At 51.1% G+C, this 21,243-nt stretch overlaps 1 long non-coding RNA gene across 2 annotated transcripts; it reads right to left on the reverse strand.

Annotated features, from left to right (window-relative positions):
- Window positions 1–15,787: 15,787 nt before the first annotated feature.
- LOC119156388 lies at window positions 15,788–20,727 on the reverse strand. 2 transcript variants are annotated; one of them, XR_005107112.1, is made up of 4 exons: window positions 20,674–20,727; window positions 19,989–20,400; window positions 18,555–19,398; window positions 15,788–18,465 (listed from the first exon to the last, which is right to left on the reverse strand). It is a non-coding gene; the product is annotated as an uncharacterized LOC119156388 (long non-coding RNA). The 2 variants fall into 2 exon arrangements; XR_005107111.1 differs by having other exon boundaries at window positions 15,788–19,398.
- Window positions 20,728–21,243: the final 516 nt, after the last annotated feature.

The following is a 21,243-nucleotide window of genomic DNA, read 5'->3' on the forward strand; positions in this document are numbered from 1 at the left end:
ATCAAAGCCAAAGTAATGATGTGTGGGGCTCTTTGTCTGAAAGCCAAATGCCCATTCTGAGACATCCAGTCTTTTTGGGCTATTTCCACATTATAAACCCAGTAAAAGATCATGTTTCTGTAGCCTGAAACCCATAAATGGCCATTCTCTCTCTGTGCTCCAGCAAAGGCTGTTTTCTCTGGCCGGAGCGCTCGGCTCTGCTTGTGCCTCGTCTTGTCTACACCAGGGTTTGGCCGGGAGCACTGGCCACTGAGGCATGAACTGGGGGCACGAGCGAGGGACTAGCTTTATCCAAGCCGGTGGGACAAATGAGTGCCTGTACTGCTTGGACAGCATGGTCTGGCAGAAAGCTGGAGCGATGCTGGGTGCTGAGTGCCATCAGATGATCCTGGGTCCTGGGAGCAAAGCACCCCATCTCATCTGCGTGAAGCATCGGCTCCTCTGGGCAAAGAAGGCTGATAGAAAAACAAGCAGCAGACCATGCCAGGGCAAAAGTATTGAGTTGTTGTTTTCCTCAGGATAGTTATTCTTCAACAGGCTGACCACCCCCAGCGCAGGTGATGCCCCAGAGCCGCCTGTGCTTCCATCAATACAGGTGTGGCGAGGGTGCGGAAAAGCCACCGGCCCAAGCTATTTTCTCCTAAAGGCTGAACTATTGTGAAAATCCCAATGATGTTTTCAAGGGGTTGAATTCCGAAGAAAACTTTTCAAAATGAACCTTTTGTTGGTTGAATCTGAAAACCTTTACAAGCTGTCAGTCCCCTCCAACTATTTCCTTTGAGATTTTGACTTTTCACCGCAGTCCAGAGGACAGGGGAAGTGTCTGAGGTCTCGTAAAGCTTCGTGCCCAGCTCTTGCACTAAATCACGACTCCCTTTCCTTTGCGATTAACATTCATACCCAGGAGCAAGCTGTCTTACCTAATCACACCCCATGAAGAGGGAGGATGCTGTCTAACAGTCACACCAGAACAGGGTTACCAAAGACAGTCAGAACATCTGGAGAGAATAAAACGTCTGAAAAAACCCTGTTCCCAGAGTAGACAGTCCTATAAAACAGATCTGCTGGGAGCCAAATTAAATAAGATGAAGGTGTAAATGGATTCCTTTCTCTGCGTGGAGAAATGGGAAAGCCAATGGACATTTTTTCCAGCCCAGTTCGCAGGGAAGGAGCAGCTCAGCTCCCGGGGCAGGCGATGCCCAGGAAGGATGCGCTGCCAAGGGACTGTGATTTTTGTCCCCCAGCCAGGCAGGTACTGGGATGGGTAGCAGGTCTCCTGCCTCCCACAACCAAAGGGAGATGTTTCCCTTCTGCTCGGGGTTATCAAGGCTGGTGGGTCTGGGACCTGCAAAGAAGCTCCATGTTTTGGGAAGAAGGACCCAACATTCAGCAGAAGTTAGCAGGTCACCAGGAGGGAACTAAGGGAGGATCTGGTGCTGCAGGAGCACGTGCCTTTCACAGCACGGAGGATTAACTCCATGCATTTTCCTCACACACAAGGTGATGGCAGGACAAATTTGAAGCATCAAATAAAGCAACGGGGGAAAAAAAAGTCATGAGAAAGGACGGATTAGGCAGTGACCAGTTGTGAGATAAACAAAGGGTTATTGAGTGATAGAGATGCAACTCTGCCCTTCGGGGGACACCTCCGATGGCAAGCGGGGGATGGAGAGAGCTGGTTGCTGTTTGAGCTGGAAGGAATTTCTCCATGGCCAAGTTTAGCTAAAAGGACATCCCTTACAGGGATAAAAGAAATAATTACATGAAAGCTGATGGGAAATTTGGGGGAAAAAACATCCTCACTTCTTCTAATGCTGGCTGCATTTTATAGGCTGCAAATGCGTGATGAACTCTGTTCTTGGGCAGAACAGCCTCTTTTAGAAAAAAAATCCATCCTCTCAGACAAAAACCAACAAAAAAAAAAAATCAGTATTTTCAAATATTTCTATGAAAAGGCCCAGAGAAAGAACCCACAAAATGTGGGCAAGAAATAAAGGCAAAACCACACTGAAAACGTGCACCCAAACAGCAATTTCTATTAAGCTGGCCACAGACTTCCCCATTACCACTCAAATCTGGGATTTCCAGTATTTGTTACTTCGCCAGCCCATTTGCTGGCAAGACCAGCAGAGGACTCTTGTTCCCCTTTTCTACTCTCAATCACGTTTTTCCTCTCTCAGAAACCTCATCGTTTCTGGGCTTTGCACAGCATGTGGTCACCTGCTTGCCTTTGCCTTGTTATTGGGCGCAGTCTTGGGATAAAGCAGATCCAGAACCGTCCTCCATCCTTAGCTGCTGAGGAACATGGGGAAGAGATGTTTTTGTGGTGTCTGTCAGTAATTCAGGACTTAAAAAAAAAAAAAAAAAAAAAAAAAAAGAGAGAGAGAAGGAGGGGGGGGCAGGTCGGAGGCTGAGGCATTTCCATCTTCCACAAGACCTCTCCAAACCCAAAGGATGCCTTAGGTTGCCACCTAGTGACTCTGAAGATGAAGGACCAGGACTTTTAGAGGGTCCACTTTGTACACGCGTTGGCTGAGCTCACTTGGAACCCGCTGCTGGGTGCGCAGCATCACCCAAACCCCCTGTGCTCCCAACCCCGCGAGGCAACAGACTCTGCCCATGAAGTTGCAGGTGCCACAGCACGGGTCCCTCCATGCCCGCCTGGTGCAGCCTCAGCTGCCCCCCAAGTCTGGGCTCAAGAGCGAGCTCTGGGAGCCGAGGCCACCACCAGTCTCCTGGTCCCCCTCAAGACCTTGCCCGTGGCATGCAGGGATGCTTGGCTTGGGTACCACAATCCAAGAGGCAATGCCCTTCACGCTGGCGCCTGGGGCCACCCAGTCCCTACGAGGGCTGCCAACACTGACCTGCAGCCCGATGGCATCAGGTGGCCAGGGGCCACCGCAGCTCACCCCCCCTGCCCCAGCCGTGCAGGGGAGCCCAGGCTGGGCAGCCCTGCCTCCAGCCAACCGGCTTTGAGCTCACGGGCTCCCGAGGCATGGGAGCGGACAGCTGGAGAAAACATCTTTTGGCAAAAAAAGGATAATAAAGGTTTGGCAAAGAGATTTCATTTAGAAATCCCTCTTCCCTTTCTTTTTTAAGAGCCTGGAAATATGCGGTGCTGAGCCCTGCACCTCCAGCTGCACGAGACGGCCGGCTACGTATGAAAGTGATCGTTGCGATTTTGCATTATGCTTTCTTTTACAAGGTTTTTGGATGAGCATAACCTGAAAAGCAAAAAAAAAAAATAATAAAGGAGTGTCAGAGGGGGGAGCTCTGGACTTTTGCTTGTGCGAGATGTCCCTGTGTCCACAAGTCGATGGCCCTGCGGAGCCGTGGCACTGCCTGCCGCGCGCTCGGCTCCTTCGTCCTGCCCAGCACTGTTAATCAAACCTGCTGATGGATGCTGCTGTCTAATAAAGCAGTCTTTATGCCGCAGAAACGGCCAGGGTTTTTTTTTTTATTATTTATTGATTCAGGGCGAGGGCACGTGTCCCCACTGGTGAATGAGGGGTGTGTGACCCACTGCCACCCAGCACCCCATAACTCCCGCGCCCTGACAGCACCCTCAGCTCCCCTACACCACCGGTGACAACCCCACGGGGAAGCTCATTCCTCGCCTGTGCTTTATGGGGCGAGGGGTGACGCCTGGGGTGACGCCTGGGCTGCCCTCCCCCCGGCTGCCCCCCGGCTGCCCAGCCAAGCATGTGAGCTGTCAGCCGCACGGGCAGGCTGTGCGGCCGAGGGGAATACCTGCTGCGGGTAATTTAATCCCTGCTACATCGGAGTACCTGCTGTAATGAGACTCATTATGAAGGTCTATTTAAAGCCCCATTTAAGCCAGACGAAAAATAGCTCTTTTTGCAGTGCAGAGCGGGTCAGCAGCCCCAATTAGAGGCGTGCTGCTGATGGTGTGGCTTCCTCCTCCAAAAAACTGCAGAAACCCCAACAAGGTATCTCCAAAGTCACTGGAAACAATCCTCCAGAGGTGCTGTGCCAACAAAACCAGCACCGATGGGAGAAAAGCTCCCAAACAGGGTGTCCCGGGGCACCCGTGGGATCGGTGGGGAATGAGAAGCGATGCTTTAATACATGGAAGATGCTGGAGGAGCAGAGGAAGCAGAGAGCATGTGTGCCTGGGGAGATCGGGGGGGGCTCAGACCAAGCTGCCACCTGGCACCAAAGCACTGGGGTTGCCCCCAGGCAGGACCAGGAGCTGCGGGAGGGGGACAGGGAAAGGGCAGGTGGGGAGGGGTCCATCCCCTGGGCTCTGTGTCAGGGGTGCAGGTGGGATATCTGGAGGTGTGACCCCCACAGTACCGAGAAGCACTCCAGCAACCAAGGCTCCTGCCCTGAGCCCTGCTGCAAGCTGGGGGGGGCCCACTGCCTTCGCCCAGCTCCGGGCCCAGCACCTCTGCCGGAGCACAGCACCCACTCAGCAGGCTGGGGGAAAAGGAGCCGCCTCATTCCTTTGTCCTGCACAAATTTAACGGAAGATAAAAAGGTTGCATAAAGTATTTGGTTATGTGTATGTTGTTTCTGGAGTGATGAAATTTCAGTTTCCTCTAAAATATGAGAATCTCCCTAAACTCTTGTTTACTATGCACGGATGCAGAAGGAGAATTACTCAAGTTTTTGCAATAAAAATAAGCTCAGTTTTGTGAACACCTGCTTTCCGCTGTTTAATAATGCTGAGCTCCTGTCTTGTATGCTCTTCCGTTTACTCTCCCACAAATTATTTTTGTTCTCAGTTGACAAAGATAAATGATGGGATTAATATATATTGGAGAAGTCCTGGCAAACAGTTTGCTAGCAAAGAGAAAGGATTGATATTATTTCCCTCAGGTAACATAACACAGACAAACTGGATTAAGAGTAATTTGCTGTGGGGCTTATATGTGATCATGAGCCATTAGTGGAACACCATTTATGAAAATTGCTTTTTCTAAAATAAAAATTAGACTGACTTTCATTACCTTGCCAGCAATGGGCAAAGAAGAATCTTTCCTTTTCAGCTAGACAAGAAAAATTAGAGATCACTGACTGTGCTATGGCCAATATTAGGGTGGAAGAAGAGAAGAAAACCCAAGCATCCCTGCTGTTACACCTGAGTCAAGGAGGTTCATTGTGACCCATCTATAAGCAGATATGATGTTTACCTTTTTTTAAAAAAAAATAAATGGTCCTGCATGTCTTGGGCCTGCCATGCCTTCTCCATTGAACCTCAAAAGATAATTTATTTTTTTTTAGCTTGTTTGCTGGAGAAACGCACTTTTTAAAAATGGGGAAAATTCAGAACTGCTGGGTAAGGGGAAAGAAAAAAATCTGGAGGCCACAGGCAAAGCCCTTTCCCATCTCCCAAAGCATCAGAGTGGCTGCTCCCTTCCTTGCTGGGACTCCTGAGCTGCTGCAGACCTTGGGGGGGCGGTGGTGGTGGTGGGGTGTGTCTGACCCCCCTATACAGCTCTGGCGTTTCCTGAGCCAGACCTATGCCACTACAACAGTGCCAGCCCTGCCCCACACCACCATAGGGGCAAAGACCCACCAGGTCCTCCCTGCGGTCATCACCGATGCTTGGATGCTCACACTGCTGCACCCTCTGGGTCACGCATCAGGACGAGCTGTACTTCAGCAGTTAAGATCATTCTGTTTACTTCCAGAAGTTTAATAAAGACAAGACTAACCCTTGCCTCAAAAATGCTCAATTATATAGTATTTACAGGAAGCTCCTAAAATAACTGGTTTGAAACGTGGTATCGCCCAAACCTTTAAAATGCAGGCTTGCTTTGTGTGGCCATGGGGAGTTTGTTCACATTGGAAAGGAGGAACAGACTCTAAAAATAAAATTGGCCAAATAATGAGAGCTGAGCTGTCTCAGTCTGCTTGATAGAAACACAGAAATCAGGGGAGTTTCTGGACTTGCTCAGCCCAAAATCCTGTCTATTTTTTTCCAGCTACTCAATAAAAAAAAAATATTATTCACCTCCCTGCACAGAGCCTACATGGCTTATACCCATAGACTCCCCATGCAGCTCGACGCTGCTGGTTTAATAATAACAATGCTTTGCACTTCTCCACTCCAGCACCCCTTCGCTTGCAGAGCTGCCTTGCCGGGGGTGGGGGGGGTGGGGGTTCACTCACAGGTCACTCCCCTGCTGCATCTCCCTGACCCAGCCTCACCTCCTGCCTACTGGCTGGGGAGAGCAGGATGAAATGTTATCTATCCTGCACTGGCCCGTGAGCCTGCAGATCTATGACTCCTGCTCCTGCGGGGACCCACCCCACTAAATCGTGCGGGAGAAGCAAGAGGCATCAGTCCAGATTGCTGCTGCATGGGGCTGGTGGGCTGCGAGGTCCTGGGGGGTCCAGACCCCTCGCCCTCAAGGTCCTGCTGCCCCTCTGCATCTTACCTGCAATAAAGCTTGCTTTATTTTATTTTACCTGCAATCCAGCTTAGCTTTAACATCTTCGCCGAGCTTGCTTTTATATTTTGGCAAAGCAATAACCGGTCACCAGGTAGGATTAAGGAGGAACGCAGATGTTATAAAGTACCTTTGGTTGCTTTGCACTCTGAAGCCTTCCTTCATGTTCTGGTGTCTTAATTAGACCTTCTGAGGCACAGCAGGCAAAACACTTGGCTTATAAGTGGTGTGCTTCAGTGGGTGTTCCCAAAGGGCTTTTCAGATGTGGAGACCCTTTCACAGGTGGGGAAACTGAGGCAGGCAGCATGATGAGCCCCAGCTGGTCGGCAGAAGAGCCAGCTGCAACCCTGGGCTCTGTGGGGCAGGGGTTTCACACCGTGGTGCTTGGGCCCAGAGCGATACCCACCTGCAGCGGGTACCTGAGCAGCCCCGTGCCCTCTGCATGCAGCCCTGCATCACATGTGGGGCGATGCTGCCACTGCTGTCACACACACACACCCCCACACACACCCCCGCAGAGGTGTAGCAGGGATGTGCAAAACCATCAGGCAAAGATGCCAGAAAAATTGTGATTCATCCTTTGCCAAAGCATGCCAGAGAAGTGGGCAGAAATCGGAGCTGAGCCTGCTGAGGACCCCCACACCGCTCCCACCGCTGGCCCGGGCCACCCGGAGCCCCCCCCATGGGGGCGGCTGGCTGGCACCCTCCAGCAGCCCCCACGGGTGCTGCGCTCAGCGTGCCAGCAGTGCTGTGGTATCATAATTCTGCCAGCCCTGAGGGTTTTGAAAACAATACTGGAAGTAATCCCTTTTGATCTGATGCTAATCCCAGATAATTGCTTTCAGGCTTGATAGGAAAACTGCATTTTCTTGGGGGGAATTGGTCAGTTTGAAAGGGCTTTGATTTAACTAATGCTGTAGGTGCTTGTTTTAGCAGAGGGAGCTCTATTGTTCCTGGGAGCGGGATGCCAGGAGTAATGACACAGGCCATGATCCCACAATTAAACCCGTCTGTCTGCAGACATCCAGCCACATGGGCAGAGCAGCCCCAGAAAGGAGCCTTTCTAAACCCCACTGAACTGGGGGGAGCACTCCGAAAACACACTTTCAGTATCAATGAGAAATCAGGAAAACTGCTGTGGCAGGATGCTGACAAGGTCAAACACATCAGCGGTTTAGAAGGAGATGGGGTAAACTCATGGCCAAAGAAACGTACGGCAGCTCAGGGCAGCGTGCCCTTCCCCAGCCCATGCTTGTGCCTGGGGGTGTCTCAGAAGGGCACCCCATTTTCAGGGTACAACATGGACTGGGGATATATTCAGCCTCCGTAGGCACTGTGACACACGCCCCCCCAGGCCAAATTTCAAGCTCTGGGTGCACTGTAAGCTCCCAGTCACCAAGCCAGAGGTGTTTTAGCAGCACACTTGTTGCTTCAACGGGAAAGCTGGGTTTGGGTGGCAGCTTGTGGGTCACTGTGCTCTTACTCTGTTCCCCCTGAGACCCAGAGCCGTGCCGACAGCGTGCATTCTTTCTGCCCATTCTTCTAGCCTCTAAAACTGCCAGACAATGGGTTTCCTATTGTTCATTAACCAAAGGTTCCCATTTTGCAGCTGTGGGTGTCGAAAAGTTAGTTATGGCCGAAGCAGGAGGAACAAGGTGATTCTGTGGCCATACGAAAGCTGGACGTCAGGGTTGTTTTTAAATGAAATATTGGCTTTCTGAGGAAGAATTGGTTTGTGATGGTTTATTTAGGCAGTGAAAATCCTGGCTAAGGCTTTGAAGGCGATCAGGGGGATGGGTGAGCAAGGAATCTTAAAAAGGCACCCTAAAACCAGCCAGGGAAAATAAACAAAGAAGAAACGGGTGGCCTGAGACCTCCCGAGCTTGGCTTGAGCTGGGCTGACCAACGCTAAACAAGCTCCAGCAAAACTTAACCTCCGTCCAGTAAAAGTAACACTTTCTGGTGTTTTCCTAGCAGGGCAAGCCCGGCAGAGTGGGCTGAGCCCTTGGGTGACAGTCCCACGGCGGCCCCGGCTCTGGTGGCCGGGTGAGGTTTGCGGGGGTCCCGCAGCAGAACAGCGGCGATGCTGCTGCCTTTGCTTTGAGGTCCTTCGCCCACTGGAGGGAGCATATGGCAAGCGGTTGGGTACGTGGGGCATGGGCTTGAAATAGGCTGCATGTAAACCAGGGCTGAAAGGAGCGTGGTTGGATCTTGCTCAGGCAAAAGAAAAATATTAAGTAAATGAAAAACAGGAGAGAAGTGCAATTCCTTTAATTCTGGGCTCTGATTTCTCACCTTTCAAAGAGATTTTCCTACAGGGAAGACAGTCAGGAGGGAAACTCCAGGCACCCCGTGGAGCTTCCCCTTAATTTAGTTTATACCTTAATACTGTTACCTTGCTTTTTAAATAAATGAAATATGCATAGATATAATGAAATCAGCTGAAATCCTGGAGGAGCTGTGGAAATCACTGAGTCTTGTGCTGCGGAACATGAATAATTTCAATATTTTCCTTTTGGTGAGCCACACATTAGTATACACTTCAGTTTTATTTAGTGGTAAGGAAAATACCTGTGCTGGTCTTCACCCTTACTGCCATGTCCCTGGGGGACCTCAAAACCTCAAAAGAAGGATAAGAGAGGAAGCACCCCCCCCACAAATTCACACCTGGTCACCCATGCACCAGTTTCATTCTCACATGCCCTGAGCATCCCTGTCCTCCCCGCGTCAGGGCCAGATGCAGCCCTTGGGACCTGCCTGCACAGAGGCATCGGTGCCGGGAAGCGCCAAGTGATGCTGACCATGATGCACAGGGGATCCCGTGTCCTCCCACTGGGACATCAGGAGGTGCCTGATCTTTTGCAAAGCCTGTTGCTTGTCCAAATCTCTTCCAGCCTTTGCCCACCTCCATAGCTACGTAAATGGCTTTTGTGGTCTGTCTTTTAGCTGTTGGGCCCAAAATGTGCTTTGGGGGTGTGAACTGGGTGCTGGGTGGAAGCCCTCTCCTTGGTCCTAGCAAGGTCTTCCACCCCTGGACCATCTGTGCCACACTGTTGGTTCATCTCCGCAAATGCCTCTGCTGCTTCAACTGCCTTGGGGGCTCCAAAATTTATGGACATCCTCCCCAAACATCACCTCTTGGGCTGTGGCTTCCCATATGCACAGGAAAGGGGAAGAGTAAAGAGAAAGGTTTCAGACCTTGTATGTGATGAGCCTTTCTCTTCTGAAAGACCATTGATCTGTCCTTTTTTATTTGAGGCAGTTGCCCCCACTCACTAGGATAAATGCTCGCTGGGAGGCATGCGAGGGAGAGAAACGTTGAGTGCTGGAGCTAAGCCGGAGCTGGCTGGGATGTACCATCCATCCAGCAAGATGCTGGCAGCCCCACGCTTGCGAGGAGGGTGTGACGGCGCTTCAGGCGCTTTTGTCGGACTCCACCTTGCTTTGAAGGTGTGTTTTATACCTATTTTGACTGTGGACATGCAAAGGGCAAAAAAAAAACCCAAACCAAAACCAACCTGCTGTAGCACCCTCACAACAACACTGCCTGTGGCACCACTCGCCGTTATTAGTACAGTAAACTGAATGATATTGATTCAGAGGATTCGTGGTTTACTGGCATAGTTTGGTTGTTAGCCCTCACGCCGCTGCCTGACTCATGAATACACACTGAGTCCCAAATAGTTCGTTTACAGTTTAAACCATTGGGTTTGCGTCTGCACGAGAAAGCTTTATTTATTTGTATGAATCCAGGTCACATTTCCCTTGGGACATTGCTGCCCTCATGGGGCCCGATCCAATGCCCGGTGACGCCCAGTGGAGCCCTTCCAGGGAATTCAATAGCACCTGGATCGTGGCCACTGGGCTGCCATTTTCAGAGGTTCTGAGTAAACACAGCGCCCAAGGCCTTTAATTCTCCTTTATGAGCAAGCTTGCCTTTGAAAATCAGGCCTGATACCCTCTCCTTTATCTGTGCATGTGGTTTGAGGGTAACACTGCCTGGTTCTTGACAGGTTGTCTATTAAATATAGATGATGCCTTCACATGCAATTGTCTGCTAGATGTTTTTGGAGGAACAAAAAGGCTCCTGTTCACAAGCTCTGGCATGCCATGCGGGGATGATTAGAAAGGTTAAGGCTTAAAGATAGTTCCCATTTACTTCAATGACTGCGGGACTATCCCTCAAATAGCCCTAATTAAAAATTAGCCTGATATAATACAGTTGTTAGAATACAGCCTGCTTTCTATTTCTTTTTTTTGGGGGGGGGGGGTGTGGGTGTGGGGGGTGTGTGGGGTATATGTGATGCTGCCACAATGCCCCTCATTCTCTCCCCCCCCGTGATTCACTATAGACAGAGCCAAGGGGGAATGCACTATTGGATAATGCACTCGCTTGGAGTGTCAACCCAATCCTCCGTGTCCACGGCTGCCTGTAAACTGAGAGACCAGGAGCACGCGCGGCATGCCACAAGGTATCCCTTACCGCAGAGGAGCTGCTTCTGGGACGAATCCCAGGCTCCCCCATCAACTGTTACCCACCAAGGTCTCAGTGCCATGGCTTTAGGGAGACAAGCAAGCGTGAGATGCCTCTCCACTCCTCTGTCCATCTGCATCCCAGCTGAGCACCAGCCACCCTGTGAAACCAGGTTGAAATCACAGGTTTCCCCTCCTGACCCAGCTCCTGCTCCAGCACCTGGCTGGGTCCTGTACGTGCGGGACGGACCCAGCTCAACCAAGGCTGTGCCGTTTGTGGGACAAGCCCTGCCAGCACAGCTGGTGTCCTGCACGCCAACCCCCTTCCTGCTCACCCGGGGCTCACAAGCAGATGCCCCTAACTTAGGAATGGAAAATAAGCCAGGGAATGTCTTATTGCGCTTTCCCCGTGCCTGTGGAAAATGCCTGAAATCACCGCTGTGAGCCATTGTCCCGCTACCCCCGTTCCCCGCTGCTGCTGGGGATGCGCAGGATGTCCCAGCTCGAGATGCTCTGCGATGAGCAGCTGGCACCTACCCAGCTCCCCTTCAAGTGCCTGAAGCTCCTGCCTGCCTGACAAGCTCCGCTACGAACTTCCTCCCTCCTTGCCACAGCCTTTGCTGTTTGATATCAGCTTTTGATTGAGATATTCTTGCAGCGGGGCCAATAGCTTTCAACTCCCATTACTTGTGTCAGAAACTCCCATGTCCTCTGGTGACATATTTTCTTTTCCAAGAGACATTCCTGATGCAGAGAGCAAATGCTTTTTTTAAAGGAAGCAGCTGAGATTCTCAGCTGCCACGAAAGTCCTGCCTCCGCTGACTGCAGCGGCTACTGTACGAGCCTTTAACAACCAGAATACACTAAAGCTGCCAATCAGGATTGCTCCCTCTGGAAATACGACTGGTTTTCCTGGACTTTTAGCATCTGTCTTCCAGTCTGTGAATGTGTGACACGCTCTCTAGCATCTTACCGAAAACACAGACAGGCAGAAGAAGGCAGTTTAAAGCCTGGCATCCATAAGTCCCTTCAGTTCTGCCCACAGCCGAGGGTCTCACAAAGGTCTGTCTGACTCCGAGCAAAGCCCTGAAAGAGCCCAGCTCAGCCTGAGGTTGTGACATCGTTTTAGTACATAACAAGATATTCAGAAAGCATCAAAATTTCCCAACCAGGTGTGACCGGAGGAACAGCCATGGGGAGGGGAGCTCTTCAGCCAGACCCTTCCCACTAGGCAGAAATTTTCTGTCTTGGGGAAGAAGCCCATCTGTGCCTGTGGGATTTGCTTGCATGTGATGGTAACAGTGGTACAACCCAGCCCATCTCACTGCTGGCACCAGTGGGAGATTTCCCACTGGCTGGTCTAACACATTCTGACCCGATGGGAGGCTCAGGCTCTAAGTTGGTTACTGGAGATGCACGTTGAGAAGGCACAAAGCAAGGCCATATGTTGGGAAGACACAAGAGTGTCTGCACAGCGTGTCTGGTACCTGCCGGGGATGGAAAGAACTTCCAGATCTTAGTGCTCACTGAATTCATTTAATAATGCGGTCGATAATCTTAACTGGAAACATACTTTTCCAGATTCCAGTGCTCCAGACAGAAAGAGGCTGTGGAGAGAAAGCTGGGAGCAGAGACATGGATAGTTATTAAAAGCAGAGCCAAGAGCGGCAGTTTCTGCAGGCAATGCGAAATGTTGGCGAGTTCCTAATAAAAGTTCCTAATTAGTACTGAGCACTTCTAGGATACACAGCTCCCCTCCTCAGGGGAGAGAATGGGAATGGACCTGGCACCAGAAAAACACCTTCTGATAACTTGTTTGCTGTTGCCTCTGAAATAAAACTTAAGGAAAATATGCTTGCTTTTTCTGGTGCTATCTGTGCCGTGGTTATGGCAGATCCTCGCACCCTTGCCAGAGAGAAACACCTTCTTGCCCTGGCAATCCGAGCCCAGTTAAGGCAATGCCTGGCCCCGTGTTCCACCTGGGAACAGCCGGAGGCACTGGCAGGCACTGAAGGGCTGCTGTCGCAGCTGCTGTCGCCTTATGGCGCTGTGCTTTTGGAGGGGCCAAAGCCCTTCCTGCCCCAGCTGACCTGGGGTTTTCCTCGTCCCTTCCTGGTGTCTCTCCTACAAAGCAAGGCTGGGTTTCAGGGATGCCCAGAGGACTTCCAAGGGACCTTCTGGCATCTGATTTATCCTTGAAGCAGTAAACTAGGAGGCTTTCTTGTTTTGAAATGAGAAAGATCTGTCAACTGATTATGGCCAAGGTACCATTGTAAAAGGTCGTATTAGGGATCATAGAACATCTCAGGTTGGAAGGGACCCTTAGGGATCATTGAGTCCAGCTCCACAGAAGATGCTCTTTCATTTCATTTGCCTTTTCCATGACCAAACCTGTCGGCTGGGGTGGGGAGAGCCACAGAATTGCCTCCTCCCATCAGCCACCCCTTTCCAAGGGAGGAGAGACTTTCCTTGCGGAAACCTCAGCCAGCGCTGGCCGGAGGCCTTTGCTGCAGCCCGGTGCTCCCGATGTTTTAACAAGAGGCCCCACAAATATTTAACTCCAGCAAAGGGAGAAAACCTGGTGTAGTGGGGTGGGATGGATATGTTTGCCAAGAAGAGAGGGTGAAAGACTGTGGAATTTATTGATTGGATTCCCGTTGAAACACAAATGCCTTCTCATAACCCAGGAGTAGATAATGGCTTGGCAAACAAGTACGTACTGAGTGCACTTGGCTGGAGGTATTTATGCTTTGTCCCAGGGAACTGAAAGGAGAGGGAAAGGTGAGGACCTCGCTTCGCGCTCCAAGGATGCCCTCTCATCTGGAGGGGGTGGGCGCATTCCTGGGGGGGACAAGCTGCTCTCCGGCGGGTCTTCCTGCGGCGCAGGACCTCTGTGGCAAACACTGCCTGCTCCCAAAGCCCGGGCAGCAGCTGCCGTGAGGGTGCTGGGGCTTGAGTTCAGCATCCCCATCCTGCAGGGGGAGGTGGGAGAATAGCCCAGGGGAGGGAACTGCGGAGAAGAGCTGCCCATTAGCAGCACTGGTTTCACTTGTTCTTTCATCCTTCCAGCATGCGTCGCTATGGGGGGGTTCTGAGCTTCTGCAGCATCTGGTACCCTGCTCTCCTGCCAGCCAGCATCCCCGTTAGTCGTCTGTTGAGAGGGTTTAAAAGGAAAATTGATAATTTGCTTTGAAAAGCCAGAAGTTCATGAATCCCATATGTGGAAAAAAAAGCTGTATTTATCAAGTAAAATTTAGAACTACTTTTTTATTTTATTTTGCAAAATCAAAATAATTTCTAGCCAGAAAGAGGGGTTTTACCCCATTTCTGCCTTCTTTTCTGACCATCCCAGCAAAGACCCTGGCTCTTGAGAATTTTGTATCATTTTCTGCCCAAATGCCCTGACACAGAGAAGAAAGCATCCATCCAAGAGCGTGCTGAGGCTTCCTGATCCCGCCCCCCCCCCCCCCCCCCCCCCCCCGGTGCATCACTGCTGGCCCGCTGGTACTCAGTTTTAAACCAGTTAGAGACCGGAGGAGGCACAGCCGGGAGCAGCACTTCCGCTGGCGCTTGCCAAGGCTGAGGGCAAGGACTTTGTTAGCAAGCGTACAGAGGCATAACCCCGGGCTAGGTGAATTTTCCAGTGAAGCAAGCTTTACCTAAATGCACGCATCTGATAGGAGTTTCCCAAAAAGTTGCGGGATGGCTGGCGGTTGGGTGTCTGCCTTTCAGGCATGTGCACCCATCCTCCCCCTCCCCATCTCCATAGAGACACCGCTGTCTGCTCGTGCCTGCAGCAAGCTTTTTTCCTTTTTTTCTTTTATTTTCTTTTTTTCTTTTCTTTTCTTATTTTCTTCCCCCCCTCCAGTCCATGTGTTTGCATGCAAATCACCCAAATTTCCTTCTTGTGAACACCACCTCTCTAAAAGTGGGCAGCCCAGGGGCTGGTTGAGAGCATCCCGATGGGAACGCTGGACCCACGGCAAACAGAGCGGGTCCAAGTGGGTCCATGGTGCAGGTGGAGCCCAGCTCTCCCCACCAGGCTCTGCCCTCCTGCTTCCCGGGAACAAACCTTTCCCCATGCCCACTCCCAGCATGACTCCCACCCTTCGCCAGGAGGTTTTGCAACCCCTCGCCTGCCTGTTGTCCGGGCAGGGCTCTCGGGACAGGTGCAGGCAGAACAGGGGGGTGGGGGGAGAGGAGACAAGACTGACCTTTAAAGTTTTGTCCCAGCTATGTCTTGCTGCTGAAAGCATACCAGCTTACACAAATAACTTTTGACCTCCGGCCCCCTCACTTGTGTCGCAGCATTGTGCCAGGAGCATTTGTCTCGGGGCTGTGACACATGGCCTTTTTGTCTGGGGGTGCGAGTGAAGGCTGGGGCATTGCAACTGCCTAGGTAGTGAGTTATTAGCATGCCGGCTTCTCCTTTAGCAGCCCCTCTTTGTGGATGCAGGAGTAGACAACAGAGAATGCAGCTGTAAAGGGAAGAATTAAAGGGTTATTAAAAAAAAAAGGGGGGGAAGAAAAAAGGGGGGGGTGGAAGAGGGGAGAAAAAAAGGGGCTAAAAAAAGTTGCACTGCAGTTTTTCAGTTCTGATTGCAGGGAGGCATCTCTGCAACTGTCCAGCGGCAGAGTTAATGCTTTCATCCTGTGGAGCAGGTTTTCAGCAGGGGTAAATTAGTGGGGATGCAGTGACATCCATAGGGCTATGCTGAGTTACACCATTTTACGAGCTGACCCAGGCCCTGGGTGGGGGGGGGAATGGTACCAGTTTACACCAGCTGAGGGTCTGCCCTTTCAACATCACTGTTGTGAGAGTCACCACAAATCAAGGTCTCTAGTGACTGCACATCGGGCTCGTCTTATAGAAACACTCGATTTGCCTTGGAAAACGCTCCTGGTATTCGCCAGCATCCTCCATGCAAGCAGCCCGCGCCGGGGCTGCTGCAGACAGGAGTTATAGGGCCAATCTCGGCAGGCTGGTGTGATTCATGCCCACCCAGGAGGCAGCTGGAGGCATCCTTGCAAAGAGGAATGTGCCTGTTTTCAAGACGAATATGGTCTTCATAATTCAGTGAGTGTAATAAGACGCTAGCGAGGCAGCAGCAGTGAGGTGCAGGGGCTGCCCCCCCTCCTAAATCCCTAAGCGGGCAGGCACTGGAGCTACGAAGGAGGAATAAAGGTGCTTGGAGAGCTGACAGGGGAAAGCTGCCTTTCCAGCACGGATGCGAATGGCTGGGATAAGGCCAGTGTTTCGGAGGGCACGCTTCAGCCCTTCAGAAGCTGCAGGAGACACAGCCTCTCCTCTTGGCTTGCTGAAAGCCACAGGCATCTTCAAAGAGCTGGAGGAATAGGGGTTTACAAGATTATCCCTAAGCACCTGCAGACCTTTGTGAGCTCGGTCCATGACTCAAAATGATATGATTCGTCTGTAACTTACACCCCAATTAGTCGCCAAGTGCTTCTGGTTTTAGCCACAGTGCATTGGCTTGGCCCCTGGCTCAGGCCACCGGGGACTGTGATGCCACGGTGGCACACGGTCAGCTCGCCGTCGCTTTGCCCCAGGGCAGCGCTGCTGCGCAGTGGGCTCTGACGGTGCTGTGTGGCTCCAATGGTGCTGCACGGTGGGCTCCAACAGTGCTGAGTGTGGCTCCGATGGTGCTGTGCAGTGAGCCCTGATGGTGCTGCACGGTGGGCTCTGGCTGCCCCCCCGCTCGCCTTACCACACAGGTCTTCCCACCCGCCCTTTCCAGGCTGTGCATTATTTGCTGTTATTTTGCCACATGCCTCCTTTCCCATTTTTTTCCAAAATTAAACAACGTCATCATTTTCAGTCTCTGTACCAGGGCCCCGGTAAGATAACATTGGTTTTCATTTTCTCTGTTCTTCCTTCAGACTCAGAATATTCCTCAAAGACCAAACCCACTCCTTCTGAGCCCTCCAGGCACTCCGCTCTTCATAGAACACTGCTTTTCCGGGTCTCTCTAATATTTACAGCACCAGCCTTACGACATAAGCGCATAAGCCTCCTGTTATTTCTTTTTTTCCCCCGTTCTAAAAGGATTATTTCAAAGCCAATTTTTATAATTGCATCCCAGATAAAGAGCGTGTCCCCCAGGGGCGTTCAGTGTGGGGAGCAAGGAAAGCATGGAAAGTATTGCATGCTTGCTCACCACAGCCTTCGGAGCATCCCGCAGCTCTTCCTGCCAGCTTAATAGCCTGGATGAAGCCCCACTTTTCCAAAGGCAACCTCCAGCTCCTGCTTCCTGGGACAGCGTCTTGCTAGGCAGTACTCTGGGCCATCTGAAATCCAGAGGAACCCTGCTGTGCAGCAGAAAGCAAACATTTCATTTGAAGGTGTCCCCCAAAAAAAAACTCTGAGCCACCACAGGCCACTGCTTGCATGATGACGGAAAATAAAGATTATTTCATAAAAGTCAGGTCCATTTAATTTTATAGCATTTAAGTCAGCGACAATACATCAGACAATTATATTGCACTTAATTCTCGGATAATGGAACAATGAAAGATGTATGTTTGCATTTTGTAAAATTAAACTGTATGCAGTTATTTATCTTTTACCTTAATTGTTTGAGCTTGTTTCTAATGTAAACTGTTGTAATTTTAAATAAATATAATAGAAAAAACTTTCCTAGGTATCGGAAATCCAGAGTAAATTTACTTTGCAAATAGGCTTTGTTAGGTATGTTTTATGCTGAGGATCTTGAACTGACACTTTCATTCAAAAATATTTTGAATACTTCAGCGGAGGCTCTATCCTTCCCAGTAGGTTGTGGAGAGGTCCAGGAGAGGGGGGAGCTGGCTGGGTGAAGGACTGCCGCTGAGACGGACCCCACAGCGGGCCCGCTGCGCTCGGCGGCCAGGAAGGTGCCAGGTGTGCCATCCTGCCAGGAGGGAGCTCCGTGCCCGAGGGCGGCCGCAGCCCTGATGGTCCTGGCTGCCCCAGCTCTCACCGACCTCCACATCGTTCTTCTACAAGAGATGTGTAAAGATAGGACCAAGGCATGGCGGGGCCTGTTGTACGGGTCCGTGTCATATGTGCTTTGGGTGGTTGAAAGCGAAGGACTCCAGGTCTTTCATCCTCCGTTGCACCGCAGCCAAATATTAATGGTTGGAAAACATGCCCAAGCGTGCCTTCGTGATGCCATCACGTATCTGAGTGCTCGCTTCAGTTTGGGCAGCAAATTTAGGACTCCCAGCAGCGAGCAACGATGTTAGGATAACTTTTTCAATAAAATCTATCATCATGCCATGTAAAATCCCAATTATCTGTACTGGGAAAGTACAGTTACTGCTTTGTAGCTCTTTGAGGAGTTTTAGAGATGATCTTGGTTAAGCCTAAGATGTTGATTAAGGAGGTGAATGCAACTGTTGACTTAGCCCTAAGGGGTTGTTATAAATGTGTCTGTTTGTTTTTCCAGTACCTCGAGGGAAGGCTCCAACAAAGGAAACTCGCTGGGTTGAAAGGTAACTCAAGTGATTAATGACATATACATTCAGCATGACGTCTTTATCATGGGGTGGTCTTATTGATTTCGAGTTGAGCAACCTGGGAAGTGGAAAAAGAGGTTGTAAAAGTGAAAGCCCGGTGAAAATTAATTAATTGCAGGAACAAAAGTGTCAGCCTTCCTCACATACCTGGAATTTGGCGGGCAGTCCCATCTTGCAGGGTACTTGCAGCAGCTCTGTAAATCATGACTGATTTTCTTTCATAGCGTGCAGTGATTCAAAAAAGCTAAAATAGGAATGCTGGGGTTGGTTTGGGCTTGTTAGCTGCATATGCCAAGAGGATTTTTTGGATGACTGCAGCCCTCTTGACAAAGGGAATTCATCAGGGGGAGTTGAAGCTGGGTCAGAGCGTCAGCACATGTGCCCATGGGTTGACTTGGACTGGTTAGCTCAAAAGCTTTCCTATGGTGGTCCCTGTTCCCAGTTCCTGTGCTGTAACCATCCCTGATGCTCCAGCATGGCCACCGGGGTGGGACCGAGCTTGTACCCATCGCGTACAGGCACTTCCAAAATCTGTTCCCAAAGACCAGCATTATGTCCTCTAGGACCAGGACAACTTGACTCTGGGGTGGATGGCCCTGCCTGGCATGGATCGAGGATCCCAGACAGTCCAACGTTACCCTTGATTCCCCTGGTACCAGCTATGTACATGACGGAAACAAGAAGGTACTAGGAGGAAAATACCCTTGAACATCTGCTTTGTAGGAAATAAGAAAATTCTATGCAAATGAGGGACCCCATTGTCTCTAAGGTGGCATGAAACCATCAGGCATCCATCAGAAACTTCCTCTGGAGGCATCTGCTGAGCTGGAGCCCTGCTGCTGAGCCACCTTACTGAAGCTAAAATGATACGGCTGGTCCCTCCGCACCCCCTTGGTGGTGGCTGCTGCTCTTCTTTGCCTTCGGTTCCTTTAGATGGCACCATCCTCCTGTGCTGGTGCTGCTCTGGAGCCCATCTCAATTAGTATTCACGCTGCAAAAAAAGGAAAATTCCTTCATTACAGGGCAGTGGGTAGTGCAGCAGTAATTGAGGTGGTGTCAGCAACTCTGTTATAAGCCCTGGTTTCCACTGCGGGGGAAGGTTCACATTCACGAAGCTACAAGCCCAGAGCAGCCACCTTCCTCCTTTTTACAGGTATCGCTGGGCAGCACTGTGCTTCAGATACAAACTTCCCACGTGGCAGCCTAGGGGATCGGTCCTGGTTTTGGGAGATCGGTATGAGGTGTGAAAGCCGGTGGGGTTATGCCAGCTACAGGGCTGGGCTTTCTGCTGGGAAGAAGTGGGAATGGGCAGCAAAGGGCATCCCACACTGCAGGGCCCCATCCAGAGCCCACAGAGGTCCTGGGGGATGTGGTAAGCTGGACAGTGGGTGCTGGGGGCTTCAGTGAGATGTGCCCACCTGCAAGAGGTTGGGCCAGGTGGGTTTTGGCAGCACTCACTGGCCCCAACCCTCAGGTTGGCAAGAGGTTGGATGAGCAGCAGGAGGAGAAGCAGCAGGAGGGAAGGGGCTCTTTGGGCAGCTGGTAAATGCATACAGCCCTCTGCAGGGGCTGGGGACCCACCATGACCTGGCAAGCTGCTCCAGGGTGGCCTTGGTGTCCTCCGGGGCAGGCTCGAGGGTTGAGGAGTGCCTGGTCCCGTGCACACCACTTTCTGGGTGCTCTCTGCGGAGCTGAGGTTTGGCTGGTCCTCCCTTCAGCCGGCTGCTTTGGCAGCAGCCTTTGGAAAACCACCTGGGAGGGGGAGGATTGAAGCAGAAGATTTGGACCATCGTGGATGCGATGGGTCTATAAGGACCACCTTCACCCGAATTAATGGCACTTTCTTCATCAGGCGTCCTCTTCATTCCTGCCCTGGATCCGAATATCAGCAAATCCCAGATCCTCCTTTGGCAAAACCCACCTTTTGCTTTGCACTCTGGGAAGCAGGCTCTTGCCTTTCTCGCTGGGAAAGTGGCTCATCTCCAAAGAGCACCTGTAACATCATCATCGTTAGGGCCCACCTGGCCGAGCCCTCCCTCCTACCCTGCCAGGTTATGGCACAGAAAGAACAGGGATGACCTTTTGCAAAGAGGATAGAGCTGTGCCGAGTCACCTTCAGGAACAGAGGGCTTCAGAACAAGGGGAAGCCCAACCCGGGCAGGTTTTGCCCAGGTTACTTGGGCTCAGAAAGATCAACTGAGTGAGTATCGCACCGAGGCAATTGCCCACCCAAGGAGATCCAGGGAAGGGCAGCGGGTGCCAATACCTGCGGTACTGCAAGCCCAACAGAGTGCAGGACCAGCTGTGCCAAGGGGCCCTGGGCAGGGAAGAAGAGGAAAGTCACAGTTTTATTTCTTTCAAGCACTTTTATCTCTCTTAAAAACAAAAAAACATGTTTTTTTTGAAAACATAGAGAAATAATCTCATTTGCGATTCAAAATTTAAGATAAATGTGGTCAGCACAGGAGCTGGGAACCCTGGGTCTTTCTCCCAGTAACTTTTTTCTCCTCTCCGGGAATCTTTAAACACAACATCAGAATCGACAACATGTGAACCTTCCTACCCAGCAGAATATGATATTCCCCAGCAAGGGAGGATGCATCCCCTCCTTCCTCCGAAAGGCGAAGTGCCCCCTTTTTGCTAAGTCTTGGCTGCCCTGAAACAATACAGCAGCAGGGAATTCCCGGGGTCAGCCCAAATCCCTTGTTCTCCCAGCCTGCTCCTGGCCCCCAGGAGCTGCAGCCTTGTTCAGGCTTTTAGAAGTGCAAATAATCTCTGTAAATGGGGGGAACAGATCAAGTGATTGGGCAGGAGCTCTCTCCCAGGGCTGTCCCAG

This window comes from Falco rusticolus, chromosome 12 (genome assembly GCF_015220075.1).
Source record: "Falco rusticolus isolate bFalRus1 chromosome 12, bFalRus1.pri, whole genome shotgun sequence".
In the NCBI taxonomy this organism is placed as follows: Eukaryota; Metazoa; Chordata; class Aves; order Falconiformes; family Falconidae; genus Falco; species Falco rusticolus.